Source organism: Eriocheir sinensis, chromosome 1 (genome assembly GCF_024679095.1).
Source record: "Eriocheir sinensis breed Jianghai 21 chromosome 1, ASM2467909v1, whole genome shotgun sequence".
Taxonomy (NCBI): domain Eukaryota; kingdom Metazoa; phylum Arthropoda; class Malacostraca; order Decapoda; family Varunidae; genus Eriocheir; species Eriocheir sinensis.
Genome location: NC_066509.1, coordinates 3482019 through 3497018, shown reverse-complemented (window position 1 = coordinate 3497018; position 15000 = coordinate 3482019). Strand labels below are relative to the sequence as shown.

Here is a 15000-nt window from a genome sequence, read left to right as displayed (position 1 = left end):
TTCTTCCTTTTTTTGTCTGTTTCTACCGTTCATATTTATCTTTTCATCCTGTTTCATCATCCAATTCCTATTTTTTGCATTTGTTTCCTCTACGAGTTTTATTTTTCACGTTCAGCTTCAACACCCATTATCCATTTCTTCCTTTTTTTGTCTGTTTCTACCGTTCATATTTATCTTTTCATCCTGTTTCATCATCCAATTCTTATTTGTTGCATTTGTTTCATCTACACGAGCGTTTTCCCGTCTAGTTTCAGAGTATCCATTAATCTGTTCCTCTTATTATTTTTTTTTTTAGTTGTCCTTCATTTCTACCGTTCCTCATTGCCTTTCTGATTCCGTCTGAGCATATCTATACTTTTTATTTACCTCATCTCTGTTTCATCTGAGTTTGTCTCTCCGTTTCAGTTTCAACATCCATTCCCTTGCCTGCCGGAGCTGCACTTCACCGCGAGGACAGATAAGCGAGCTAAAATTAACCACGCCGGAGAAATAAAAATGTACAGACGGTGAGTACTTTCCTGTCTTTCTTTGGTGTAATTTACGACAGCAGTTATCATCTCTATTCTATTATTACCTCTGTGGCTGTCTTACCCTATCTTACCTTACTTTACCTTACCTTACCTTACCTTACCTCACCTTGCCTTATCTTACCTTACCTTACCTTGCCTTGCCTTACCTCACCTCACCTTACCTTACCTTATCTTACCTTACTTTACCTCACCTTACCTTACCTTACTTTACCTCACCTTAACTTACTTTACCTTACCTTAACTTAACTTACCTCACCTTACCTTACCTTACCTTAATACCTCACCACACCTTGCCTTACCTTACCTTATCTTACCTCACCTCACCTTACCTCACCTTACCTTACCTTACCTTACCTTACCTTACCTTACCTCACCTTACCTTACCTCACCTTACCTTACCTTACTTTACCTTACCTTACCTTACCCTACCTTACCTTACCTTACCTTACCATACCTTACATCACCTTACCTTACCTTACCTTACCTTACCTTACCTTACCTGTTTGTTTTGTTCATACCTTTTCTTCGCTGAGTCTTACGAAATGCGAGAAGCAAGACATGTATTGACCAAGGAAGATACTTTTTTTGACTGAGTGTACAGCAAGAGACTAGACTTATTTATCTTTTGTTATATTGAAGGACTGAAGGAGGAGAAGGAGGAGGAGGAGGATTATCAAGAGAAGAATTTTTACTGTGTGTTGGTTTGAATGAAGATAACACACACACACACACACACACACACACACACACACACACACACACACACACACACACACACACACACACACACACACACTCACCTGAGATAAGAGTTTACGACCGTGAAAAACCAAAGTGAGTATGCACCTCTAAGTCTTCCTCCTCCTCCTCCTCCTCCTCCTCTTGATACCTCACCTCCTATCTGGTTACTGTTTCTCCTCCTTCTCTTCTCCACTTTGTCTCACATTTACTCGCCTTCTTCCTCCTCTTCCTCTTCGTCTTCTTCCTCCTCTTCCTCTTCGTCTTCTTCCTCCTCTTCCTCTTCGTCTTCTTCCTCCTCTTCCTCTTCGTCTTCTTCCTCCTCTTCCTCTTCGTCTTCTTCCTCCTCTTCCTCCTCGTCTTCTTTCTCCTCTTCCTCCTCGTCTTCTTCCTCCTCTTCTTCTTCTTCACTTTCTACCATTCCTCTCTCCCTCTCTCCATGTCTTCTCCACCTCTCCCCCTCTCTACTCCCCCATTTACATTTCTCTCCCTCTCTCCATTTCTCTTCTCCGCCTCTCCTCATACTCCCCTCAACTTCATTCCATCTCTCCCCTCTCTATCCCACCTCTCCCTCTCCCCGCTTTGTTCTCCCCATCTCCCCGCCGCTCATCTCTACTCCAACACTTCTCCGCCCGTTTCCCTCTCTCCCTCTCCTTCTCTCCACTTCTCTTTTTCCATTCGTTCTTTACTCTTCTTCTCCCCATCTCCCCTACACATCTCCCCTCTCCCTCCACACTTCTCCCCCTCCCTTACTCTACTCAACCTCCCTCCCTCCCGCCGGCTGACGCTCTCCCTGCAGCCCAGCGAGCGTGGTGGTGTGAGGGCCGCCGCCTTCAGTCTGGGAAGACCAGTTGGGGGCCTGACGTGCAGCGAAGGAAAGAAGGGCCCTCAGCAGAAGGCCTCTCCCCCCCGTCTACCTCCCCTTCCCTTCCCTTCCCCTTCGTTCGCCTTACCGTCCCCTTTCCGTCTCTTTCCGTCGCCTCATTTCTTCTCTTCTTCTTTCTTCTTTTTTCCTCCCTTCTTTCTTTTCTCTTCTTCTTTTCCTTTCTTTTTTTCTTTTCTCTTCGATTTTTTTTTTTTTTTTTTCTCTTCGTTTATTTTTTATTTTGCTTTTTTTCTCTTCTTTCCTTCTCTTCTCTTCTCTTCTCTCTCTCTCTCTCTCTCTCTTTCCTCTTCTCTCTCTCTCTATCTCTCTCTCTCTCTCTCTCTCTCTCTCTCTCTCTCTCTCTCTCTCTCTCTCTCTCTCTCTCTCTCTCTCTCTCTCTCTCTCTCTCTCTCTCTCTCTCTCCAATGACCTAATTTGATATACCCTTCTTCATTTCACCTAAAATCATGTCTCTCTCTATCTCTCCCTCTCTCTCTCTCCCTCCCTCCCTCCCTTCTCTCCCTCTCATTTACTCTCCCTTTCCTTCCTATGGGTTGATTTGCTAAGCTCCCTCTCTCCCTCCTCCTCCCTTTCCTCCTCCTCCTACTCCTCCTTCTCCTCCTCCTCCTCCTCCCTACCTTTCCTCCGTTTCTCCGTCCGTCTCTCTCCCTCTTCTCTCTCTCTCTCTCTCTCTCTCTCTCTCTCTCTCTCTCTCTCTCTCTCTCTCTCTCTCTCTCTCTCTCTCTCTCTCTCTCTCTCTCTCTCTCTCTCTCTCTCTCTCTCTCGAGAGAGAAGAAGAGTCTATTAAGTATTAGTCTATCTCTCTCTCTCTCTCTCTCTCTCTCTCTCTCTCTCTCTCTCTCTCTCTCTCTCTCTCTCTCTCTCCCTTTTAGCATTGTTCATGAGGGTCGATTTTTTTTTTTTTTCTCCTCTTCGTCCCGCGTTCGACTCCCTCCGCCTGCCCCAAGAGGAGGAGGAGGAGGAGGAGGAGGTTATTATAGCTCGTGCCCGCCAAGACGCGCCATAACACCTCCTCCTCCTCCTCCTCCTCCTCCTAAATGATGATGGGGATGACGCCTCTTCCCCAAGTAGAGGATAAAGGTACTATAACCTCCTCCTCCTCCTCCTCCTCCTCTTCTTCTTCTTCTTCTTCATCCTCTTCCTCCTCCTCCTCCTCCTCCTCCTCCAATCTGTCCTCACTGTCTTCCCTTCTTCATATCTCGTCACCTCCTTACCAATGTTTTCTTCCTCCCTGTCTCCCTTTCTTTAATCCCTTCCTTCCTCCCTTCCTTCTTTTTTTCCTTCCTCTCTGTCTTCATTCTCCTTCTCCTCTTTCTCCCTGTTCCCTTCATCCCTCCTTACCTTCCCTTCTCCTTCCCTTCCTTTCCTTCCTTTTTTCTTTCTTTTCTTTTCTCTTTCCATTCCTTCCTTCCTTCCTCCTGTTTCCCTTCATCCTCCCTTCTTTCCTTCCTTCCTTCAAATATCCTTAATTTCTCCTTTCCTTTCATTCCCCTTCCTTCCTCCCATCCTTCTCCTCTTCCTCCCCCCTTTCCTCCATTCCTCCTCTTCCTTTCTTTCCTCTTTCCTCATTCTTTTCTTCTCCCTTCCTCCCATCCTTCTCCTCTTCCATCCCCCTATTTCCTCCATTCCTCTTCTTCCTTCCTTTGCTCTTTCCTCTTTTTTTCTTTTTCTCCCTTCCTCTTTTTCCTCCCTTCCCTTCCCTTACTCCCTTCCTCGTGTGTTTGTGCCTCCTCCCCCTTTGTTGATCTCTCCCTTCCTTCTCCCTTTATCACCCTTTCTCCCTTATTTACACAGTTTTCTCTCCCTTGCAGTGGTTTTCTTATCTTGACGCCTGTTTTGTTTTGTTTTTCCTTTTCTTGTTTTTTTTTATTCTGTTCTTTAATGATTTTCTTTTTTTCTTTTTTCTTTATTGCAGGATTTTTTTTTTTTTTTACATTTTCTTATTTTCTTTCTCACTCATAATGGTTTCTTTTTTTCTTGTTTTGTTTTTGTTTTTCTTTTTTTGTTTTCTTTCTTGATGTTGTTGTTTGGGGGTCACATATTATTTTCTTTTTTTTTTTACATATTCTTATTTTCTTTCTCACTCATAATGGTTTCTTTTTTTCTTGTTTTGTTTTTGTTTTTCTTTTTTTGTTTTCTTTCTTGATGTTTTTTGGGGGGTCATATTATATTCTTTTTTTTTTACATTTTCTTATTTTCTTCCTCACTCATAATGGTTTCTTTTTTTCTTGTTTTGTTTTTGTTTTTCTTTTTTGTTTTCTTTCTTGATGTTGTTTTTTGGTCATATTTTTCTTTTTTTTACATTTTCTTATTTTCTTCCTCACTCATAATGGTTTCTTTTTTTCTTGTTTTGTTTTTGTTTTTCTTTTTTTGTTTTCTTTCTTGATGTTGTTGTTTTTGGGGGTCACATGCTATTTTTATTTTTTTTACATTTTCTTATTTTCTTCCTCACTCATAATGGTTTCTTTTTTTCTTGTTTTGTTTTTGTTTTTCTTTTTTTGTTTTCTTTCTTGATGTTGTTTTTTGGGGGGTCACATATTATTTTCTTTTTTTTTACATTTTCTTATTTTCTTCCTCACTCATAATGGTTTCTTTTTTTCTTGTTTTGTTTTTGTTTTTCTTTTTTTGTTTTCTTTCTTGATGTTGTTTTTTGGGGGTCACATATTATTTTTTTTTCTTTTACATTTTCTTATTTTCTTCCTCAGTCATAATGGTTTCTTTTTTTCTTGTTTTGTTTTTGTTTTTCTTTTTTTGTTTTCTTTCTTGATGTTTTTTGGGGGGTCACATATTATTATTATTTTTTTTTTTTACATTTTCTTATTTTCTTCCTCACTCATAATGGTTTCTTTTTTTCTTGTTTTGTTTTGTTTTTCTTTTTTGTTTTTCTATCTTCAAATTGTTTTTTTCTCTGCTTCCCTTTCCTCTTCTCTTCCTTCTTCTTTCCTCACATTTATATCTTTCTTCCTCTCCACTCGTACGTTATTTTCTATATTATTCCATCATTATTTTCCCCTTTCTCCACCATCATTATCTCCTGTCTTACCCTCCTCTCACTTCTTCATCTGTCCTTCTCTTCCCCTTGCATCATCACCACCATCACCATCATCATCATCATCATCATCATCAACAGCCTAAGTTAGAAGGGCGTCACTCTCCTCCATCATGTTCACTCCTTTAACAATGGTGAGAGAGAGAGAGAGAGGGAGTGACTGGCTGACTGACCACCTCTCTCATTCACACACTCTCTCTCTCTCTCTCTCTCCTAATTCTTCTCCTCTCTCTCTCTTTTCCCTCTCCCGCACCTCCTTTCTCCTCTATATCATCCCCTCTCCTCCTCCTCCTCCCCCCCCCTTCCTCTTGGCCTCCGTCCCTTTCGCTCGAACTGTCAAATAAAGTCTTTGAAATTGTGTCTTTTGTCGCATGGAGTCCGGAAAATATTTAGCCTCCGCGTTATGGACCATTGAGTGTTATATTAAATATTTGTGATCGCGCCAACAGCCACGGGGGAAGAGAGAGCGAGGGGGGGGGGAGGGGGGGGAAGAGGAGAGAACGACCCCCTTAGCCCTGGACCTCCTACCTCCCCCTACCTCCCCCCGTGCTGCTTCGTCCATCCCTCCCTCTCCTCTCCTCTCCTTGCCCCGGTTCTGTCTCTCCCTTCCCTGCCTCTCTCTCAATATGTTCTGTTTTTTCATCTCTCTCTCTCTCTCTCTCTCTCTCTCTCTCTCTCTCTCTCATCTGTATTTTTTTTCTCTTTTTTTTTCTCTTCCTTTTCCTTCATTTTCTCCGCTTTCTCCTTTTCTGTACTTTCTGTTCTTTCGTCTTTGTCTGTCTGTGTATCTTTCTTCATAACACATACAAGACACATACTGAAGACACATAGAGGACACATTAGGACACATGACAGCCAGAAAAACAGACAGGACACATAACACATACAAGACACATACTGAAGACACATAGAGGACACATAAGGACACAGGACAGCCAGAAAAACAGACAGGACACATAACACATACAAGACACATACTGAAGACACATAGAGGACACATTAGGACACATGACAGTTAGAAAAAGAGACACGACACATAACACATACAAGACACATTAGGACACATGACAGCCAGAAAAACAGACAGGACACATAACACATACAAGACACATACTGAAGACACATAGAGGACACATTAGGACACATGACAGCCAGAAAAACAGACAGGACACATAGCACATACAAGACACATACTGAAGACACATACAATGATACATAAGGACACATGACAGCCAGAAAAACACAGACAAACACCGCCTTCACACCAAACACAACGAAACGAGACACCGCACCAAGGAAGGAAGGACACATACATAATTAGAAGACACTTAAGGAGAAGACATGACAGAGGAGGAGGAGGAGGAGGAGGAGGAGGAGGGCGAAAGGAGGTGTCAAGAGGATGAGAGAAACGGGAAATATATGTAGAAGAAAATGCAAGATGATGATGAAGATGAAGAAGTACGGAAGAAGAAGAAGGAAATTAAGAAAAGGAGGATGATGATAATGATGATAAAAAAAAGAAGAGCAAAAACAAAAAGAGAAAAAATTGGAAGAAGAAGAAGAAAACGAAGAAGACAAAGAAGAGGAAATACGAGACGATAAACAAAGAGAAAAAAGAAAAAAAATGATAGAGAAAACAAATAAAAACAAAAACAAGAAAAAATAAAGAAAATAATAAACATTAAAAAGAGAAAAGAAAAGAGAGAGAGAGAGAGAGAGAGAGAGAGAGAGAGAGAGAGAGAGGATGGAAGAAGAAGAGAGGAAGAAAAGGAGAGGAAGGAAGAAAGGGGAAGAGGAGAGAAAGGAAGAAAAAATATGGAAGGAAGAAAATAAGAGAGGAAAGTAGTAGTAGTAGTAGTAGTAGTAGTAGTAGTAGTAGTAGTAGTAGTAGTAGTAGTAGTAGTAGTAGTAGTAGTAGTAGTAGTAGTAGGGAGAAGCAGCGTTGTTTACTATCGTCAGGGCGGGAGGAGGAGGAGGAGGAGGAGCGGGAGGAACAAGGGTGTCAGGTGTCCCTTCTCGCCTTCCTCCCTCACGCTAATTTGTGTTCCTCCCTCACGCTGATATGTTACGCCTTATAAATGTTTACGCTTTTTTCTCTTCTTTTCTTTTTTCCTCTTTTTTTTTCTTTTTTTCTCTTTTTGTCTCCCTTTTTCAGCGTGTGTGTATGTGTGTTTGTGTGTGTGTGTGTGTGTGTGTGTGTAGTCCTTGAAGGAAGAAGGGGAAAAGAAGGAACGAAAGAAGAAAATAGAAAAAAAAAAAAAAAAGAAAAAAAGAAAAAGGAAGAAAGAGAGAAGGAAAAGGAGGAGGGAAGGAAGGAAGGAAGAAAAAAGAAAAAAGGAACGAAGCAAGAACAAAAGAAAAATGGAAAAACGAGAGGAGAGGAGGAAGAGGAGGAAGAAGAGGAGGAGGAGGAGGAGGAGGAGGAGGAGGAGGCCATTTTCCCGTCGGTTACCTGTCCTCTGCTGCTAATTATTGCCCGGAAAGGAAAAGCCACCGCCAATTTTTCCTCTCCCTCCCTCTTTACCTCCCTCCCTCCCTCCCTTTCTCCCTCCTTGGCCTTTCTTCCTCTCTTTTTCCCTCCCTACCTCCCTGCCTCCTGCCTCCTCCTCTCCAATCTTCCTCTTCCTTTTTCCAGTCTTTTCCCAACCCCCCTCTTCCTTTTTTCCTCCTTTTCCCTTCCTTTCTCCCTTCCTCCATTCCTTCTCCTTTCCTTCTGTCTCCTCCTCCTCTTCATTTTCTCTTCCTCTTCCTTCTTCCTTGTCTCTCCCATCTCTCTCCTTCCATTCCTCCCTTTCTTCTCCCTTCCTTTAAATCCTCCTCCTCCTCTTTATATCTCGTTATCACTTTCTCCCTTTCTTCTTCCTCCCTTCCTGTCTCTTCCATCTCTGTCCCTCTCTCTTCCTCATTTCTCTCCTCTTCTCCTTCTCTGTATCTTCGTTTCCCCTCTTTTTCTTTTCCTCCTCCCTCCCTCTCATCTCCTCTCCCTCCCTCTCTCTCCCTCTTCATTTTTACTCTCTTTCTTCCCTCCCTCCCTTCCTCCACGCCACGCCTCTCCTCTCCCATCCTGTATGTAACTACCTCCCTCCTCCTCCTCCTCCTCCTCCTCCTCCTCCTCCTCCTCCCGCTGGTAAGGTTCTAACAAGGGGCGGGCGGGAAGACTAAGGGAATTGCTACTTTTGTTGACCATTATTCGCTTCATCGGGCAATGGGGGGGGCGGGAAGAGGGGTGGAGGAGGGAAGAGGGGGGGAGGGGGGAGGAAGGAGGAGATATGTTGAAGGGAGAAAGAAGGGAGGTGTTTGGAAAAGGGAGAAGATAGGGAGGAGGAGGTGACTCTTGAGAGCGAGAATGGGAAGGGAGGAGATGTGTGTTGCAGGGAGGAGAAAAGAGTCACAGGGAGATGTGTTTTGAAGGGAGGAGAAAGGGAGGAACAGGGAGATGAGTACGGAGGAGGGAGGAGAGCAGGGAAAGAAGGGAGGAGAAAGAACAGGGAGGGAATATGAGTGTAGAGGAAGGAAAGGGAGGAGAAAGGGAGATATATATTGAAGGGAGAAGGAAGAGGAAGGAGATGTGAAGAGAAAGGGAGGAACAGGGAGATATGTGTTGAAGGGAAGAGGAAGAGGCGATTGCGCATTGAAGAAAACAAGAGGAAGAGGGAGAAGGAAGAGGACGTAGGGAGAAGAGGAATGGATGAGGAAGAGAAATGTAGGAAGAAGAGGAATATAGGAGGAAGAGGAGGAGAGAACAGACGAGGGAGAGGGAGGGAAGAGGTATGTGAGGAGGAGGAGGAGGAGGAGGAGGAGGAGGAGGAGGAGGAAACAGGGGAACAGACGGAATGATAACAGGGAGATGTGTGGAAGGAGGAGGCGTGGGAGAGTTTTAATGGCTCACCTCGACATAATCTCCCGACAAAAGAAAACCCATGAGAGGAGGAAGAGGAGAAGGAGGAGGAGGAGGAAACATGGAAACATGGAAATGCAGGCAACAGAAGGCCTATTGGCTCATTACGAGGTTGCCCGCTATGGTGATTTAATGAAAGCGCCTCGGTATTCAATTTACTCCTGTCGCAACGAAATGACGGTCGATTTGATTTCTTAAGGAGTTGATGGTTTTCGCATTTACTACTCTGAAAAGAAACTCCTTCCAATGTCTGTGCTACATCGATTTGACTGAATGGGGAAACCGTTATTTTTAATTCTTGAGTTTGTTTGCATTTCAAAAAGAGATTAGGAGGAGGGGGAGGAGGAGGAGGGAAACAAGAAGGGGAGAATAGGAATAACGCAAACGATAGACAGAGAAATACGGAGAAAAAGAAAAGGGCGAAGAAGATAGAAGAAAAGACAAACAATAGGAAGAAGAAAAGAAGAAAAGAAAACCAGGAGAATAAAACAAGGAAGATAACAATAACAAAAACAATGAAGAAAGAAATTATATGAATTAGAATATGAAGAAAATAATGAAAAAAGGCGAAAAAAACACAGAAAAAACAGGAAAATAGGAGAAAAAAGGAAGAAAAGAAGAAAAGTAAGGGAGAAAGAAGAAAGCTGAACGAGAGAAAGAAAGGAGCAAGGGAAGGAGAAAAAGAGAGGAGGAAGAAGAAGAAAGGAGATGAGAAAGGGAGGAAAGGATGAGAAAAAAGAAGAAATAAAAGAGAGAGAAAGAAAGGGAGGAGCAAGAAGAAAAGAAGGGGTGAGTGAGGGGGGGGGGGGTAGTAAGGGAGGGAGGGGGAGTCAGGGAGGGAGGAGGGGGGAAAGGGGAGGGGGGAGGGGGTAACATGACCAGAGCAGGGAGTGTTTACAGAGGTTCTCATAATTACACATGTCCGAAGTGCTGACGCCCCCTGACCCCTGCCCTCACCCCCCCCCGACCCCCCCTGACCCCCCCCCTCACCTCTTTAACCTTTCCCCTTTCCCCCTCTCCCCTTACCTCCCTTCCCTTCTCTCCCTCATCTTCTCCCTGATTTCTCTCCTCCTTCCTTTATTTCTTTTATCTCTTCCTCCCTTCATTCCTTCTCTCTTCCCTCTCTTCTCTTCCCTTCTTCTCCCATTCACTTCATTCTTCCTCTTCTTTCCTCCCTTCATTCATCCTTCTTTACCTCCTTCCCTCCTTCTATGCCTCTCAATAACTCGCTTCTCCCTTTCCTCCTCCGCCTCCTCCTCCTCCTCCTCCTCCTCCTCCTCCTCCTCCTCCTCCTCCTCCTCCTCCTCCTCCTCCTCCATATCTACTTTAACATTCCTGCTTCCTTGTACCCCGTTGTTAAGCTTCTCCTCCTCCTCCTCCTCCTCCTCCTCCTCCTCCTCCTCCTCCTCCTCCTCCTCCTCCTCTCCCCTCTTCTCCCCTTAGGTATCGCCCCATCGCACGCATTATCACCCCGCTGAAGGGTCTGCTCTCTCTCCCCTCACACCCCGGGAGAGAGAGAGAGAGAGAGAGAGAGAGAGAGAGAGAGAGAGAGTGCACACACAATCACACACACACACACACACACACACACACACACGCACACACACTAATGATAATAATAACAAAAAACAGCAACAACAACAACAGCTGCTACAAAACAACAGTGATAATAAGTAGATTAAATAATGCCATGGAAGTTTTTTTTCTTTTTTTCTTTTTTTCATAGTGGTGAAAAGGGTGGTGGTGGATAAAGTTAGAGGAGAATAGAGAGAAGGAAGGAAGGAAGGAAGAAAGAAAGAAAGAAAGAAAGAAAGAAAAGGAAAGGAGAATTATGAATGAAGAAAAGGAGGTGAGGGAGGAGGAAAAGAAGAGAGGGAGAAGAGGAAAAAGGAGGAGGGAGAAGGAAGGGAGAGAAACTGTGGAAGAGGAGGATATAAAATGAAGATAGGAGGTGAAATAGATACGTTATGGAGGGAAAAAGAGGAAGGGAGAAGAAGGGAAGGGGGAAGGAAAGGAAGGAGAGGGAGAAGGGAGGGGAAAAGGAGGGAAGGGAAAAGAAAGGAAGAAGAGGGAGAAGGGTGGGGAAAAGGAGGGAAGGGAGAAGGAGAGGAAAAAGAGGGAGGAAGAAGAGGGAGGGGAAAAGGAGGGAAGGGGAAAGAAAGGAAGAAGAGGGAGAAGGGAGGGGAAAAGGAGGGAAGGGAAAAGAAAGGAAGAAGAGGGAGAAGGGGGGGGAAAAGGAGGGAAGGCAGAAGGAGAGGAAAAGAGGGAGGAAGAGGAGGGAAAAGGAGGAAGGAAGAAAGGAAGAAGAGGAAGGAGGGAGGGCAAAAAGGGGAAGGGGGAAGAAAGGAAGAAGAGGAAGGAGGGAGAGAAAGGGGAGGAAAGGAGAGAAGAGGGAGAAAGTCGATGAGGTTCAGTAACAACGAAAATTAGCGTGTGTGTGTGTGTGTGTGTGTGTGTGTGTGTGTGTGTGTGTGAGCCGGGCGCTGTGTATGCTCCCACGTGTGTTTGTTTGTTTGTTTGTTTGTCGGTGTTTGTGCGGGCATCAGCCTCACACACGGACACACGAACACACGGGCACAAACAAAAACAAACAGGATCGCTTTGTTTACATTATAGCCGCGTCTTGTGGCACCGACCGACGGGCTGACTGACTGGGGGTGGGGGGAGGGGTGGGGAGAGGGGTTGACTGAGTGGGGGGAGGGGGAAGGGAGTTGACTGACTGGCTGGGGGGTGGGGGGGGAGGTGGCTGACTAACTGGGTGACTGACTGGGTGGGGGATGGGGGATGGAGGGGAAAGGGGGGGGGGGGTTTGACTGACTAATTGGGTGGGGGTGAGGGGTGGAGGGATAGGTGGGGTGGTTAACTGTTTGACTGACTGACTGGGTGGGGGGTGGGGGTGGAAGGGAAGGGGGAATTGACTGACTGACTGACTGACTATATAGGGGTGGAGGGGAAGGTGTTGACTGACTGACTGAGAGAGAGAGAGAGAGAGAGTGGTATGTTACTTGTTAAAGCGAAACGAGTTTATTACAGGATCAAATTCGTAGTAGTAGTAGTAGTAGTAGTAGTAGTAGTGGTAGTAGTAGAAGTAGTGTTATTTTATTTTATTATTTCTTTCTGGTATTATTATTATTATTATTATTATTATTATTATTATTATTATTATTATTGTTGTTGTTGTTGTTCCTCTGCGGGCGGTGTCACGTGATCTCCGACTTCACGGTGTAATGTGTCCCGTCTCTCTCTCTCTCTCTCTCTCTCTCTCTCTCTCTCTCTCTCTCTCTCTACTTCATTTTTCCTTCCCCTGTCATCTTAATCGTTTTCTTCCATCAATATTACTCCCTTCTTCCTCTTCTTCTTCTTCTTCTTCTTCTTCTTCTTCTTCTTCTTCTTCTTTCCTGTTGTTTAATTGATTTTTTTTCTTTTCCTTCCCTTCCTTTTCTCACTTTTCTTAGGTCGTTCTTTTTCCTTCCTTTCTTTCTTCTTCTCTGCCTTCCTTCCTTCCTTTCTCTTCTCCTTTTCCTTCTATTTTCCTCCTATCCTTTCTCTTTTTTCCTTTATTTCCCTTCTCTCTTTTCCATTGTTCCCTTCTCTCCCTCCCTTCTTTCCCTCCTCCTCTTCCCTTTCCTTCTCTTTCCCTTCTCCCTCTTTCCCTTCTCTTTCTTCCCTACCTTTTCCTCCCTCCCTTCCCCTTACCTTCTCTCTCTTTCCTTCCCTCTTCCCTCTTCTCTCTCCCTCATCTCTCCCTCAATCACCCAGTTTCCTTCCCTCTCACCCTCCCTCCCTTCCTTCCTTACCCTCCCTTTACATTCTCCCTTCTCTTTCCTTCCTCTTCCCTTCCCTTCTCTTCCCTCAACATCTCTTTCCCTTTCACCCTCCCTCCCTTCCTTCCCCTCCCTTTCTCTCTCCCTTATCTTCTCCCTTCTCTTTCCTTCCTCTTCCCTTCCCTTCTCTTCCCTCGCCATCTCTTTCCCTCTCACCCTCCCTCCCTTCCTTCCCCACAATCCCTCCCTTCCCTTCTCTCTCCCTTATCTTCTCCCTTCTCTTTCCTTCCTCTTCCCTTGCCTTCTCTTCCCTCACCATCTCTTTCCCTCTTCACCCAGTTCCCTCTTTCCCTCCCTCCCTCCCTCCCTCCCTTCTCCCTTCTCCCTTCCCATCGAGTGACTCCCTCAAGACAGGAAGCTCCAGCGTAATCCACTTACTCCACAATGCGTCCACTTCACTCCCTATTCCCTGTGTATTAGTCCCTTTGTGGCCGGGAAGAGGAGGAGGAGGAGGAGGAGATGAACAGTAAGATGAGTTTCCTTCCCTTTCCATTCGCCATTCTCCTCCTCCTCCTCCTCCTCCTCTCTCTTCTTTCTCTCTTTTTTTTCCTTTCTCTCTCGAGCTTTCTTTATCTCGATCTCTCTCTCTCACCGGAAGTCTCTCTCTCTTTCTCTCTCTCTCGGTTACCTGTTGTTGTTGTTGTTGTTGTTGTTGATGATCTGTTTATGCTTTCTCTGTTATCTCCCTCTCTCTTTCTCTCGTTCTCTTTCTCTGGTTTCTCTCTCTCTCTCTCTCTCTCTCTCTCTCTCTCTCTCTCTCTCTCTCTCTCTCTCTCTCTCTCTCTCTCTCTCTCTCTCTCTCTCTCTCTCTCTCTCTCTCTCTCTCTCTCTCTCTCTCTCTCCTCTCTCTCTCTCTCTCTCTCTCTCTCTCTCTCTCTCTCTCTCTCTCTCTCTCTCTCTCTCTCTCTCTCTCTCTCTCTCTCTCTCTCTCTCTCTCTCTCTCTCTCTCTCTCTCTCTCCTCCCTCTCTCACGCCTCTCTTCTTCTCTCCTCTCCTTTCGCCTCTCCTCTTCCCCTTTCTTCCTTACCTTCCTCCTCTTCCTCCCTCCCCTCCTCCTTCTTCTCCTCCCTTCTCCCTTCCCTCCCTCCCTCTCCCTTTACCATTATCCTACCCTCTCTCCCTCCCTCTCCCTCTCTCCCTCTCTCTCCCCCTCTCTCCACCCCCCCTCCACCCCAGTCCACGTATCACGCTACACTAAACATTATATTGCTTCTTCTTCACCTAAATCAGCGGCTATCTTTATCTTCAAAAACACCGACTCTTATCAATCTATGCTCTCTCTCTCTCTCTCTCTCTCTCTCTCTCTCTCTCTATCTATATGTATCTATCTGTCTATCTATTTATGTTTCTTTATTTTGTTCTCGTTTTTTTTTTTTTTTTTGATAATTTTTCTTCTCTTATCTTTCTTTCTTTCTTTCTTTCTTTCTTTCTTTCTTTCTTTTTCCTCGTTTACTTCTTTGTCATCCATTCGTTAAATATAAGTGTAATTAACGTGTGTGTGTGTGTGTGTGTGTGTGTGTGTGTGTGTGTGTGTGTGTGTGTGTGTTGACCTTCCTGATATTGTTGGTATCTTAAGCCAAAACGGTGAGGTGCTGGGGCGGCACACACACATACAGGGGAGGATGGTGGGCTGTAAGTGTGTATATGTTGTGTGTGTTATCAGCTTTGTGTGTGTGTGTGTGTGTGTGTGTGTGTGTGTGTGTACGTTATCTTGTGTGTTGTTCCTCCATCAGCAAATGTTATCCTGTGTTACTTGTCGCGGTGGTGGTGGTGGTGGTGGTGGTGGTGATGGTGGTGTTATGTATGGTGCAATATTCCTATTTTCTTTCTTTTTTTCTTCATTCTTTTCTTGTTTTTCTTTTTTCCTTCCTTCATTCTCTTTCTATACCTCCCCTAAAATCATACTGTTCTGCCTGTCACTCTTTCGTAAGCCATTTCACCCAGTCAGTCAGTCAGTTAGTCAGTCACCCAATCAGTCAGTCAGTCACCCTTCCAGTCACCCAATCAATCAGCCATTCAACCAGTCAGTCGGTCAGTTAATCAGTCACCCAATCAGTCAGTCAGTTAGTCAGTTA

At 44.7% G+C, this 15000-nt stretch overlaps 1 long non-coding RNA gene across 4 annotated transcripts in view; it reads left to right on the top strand.

Annotated features, from left to right (window-relative positions):
- LOC127009856 (uncharacterized) overlaps nt 1-15000 on the top strand; it is an 87511-nt gene that overhangs the window by 16020 nt on the left and 56491 nt on the right. For all 4 annotated transcript variants that reach the window (XR_007762487.1, XR_007762508.1, XR_007762501.1 and 1 more), the window contains exon 2: nt 406-506. This is a non-coding gene — a long non-coding RNA (uncharacterized LOC127009856). The remainder of the gene's footprint in view (nt 1-405; nt 507-15000) is intronic.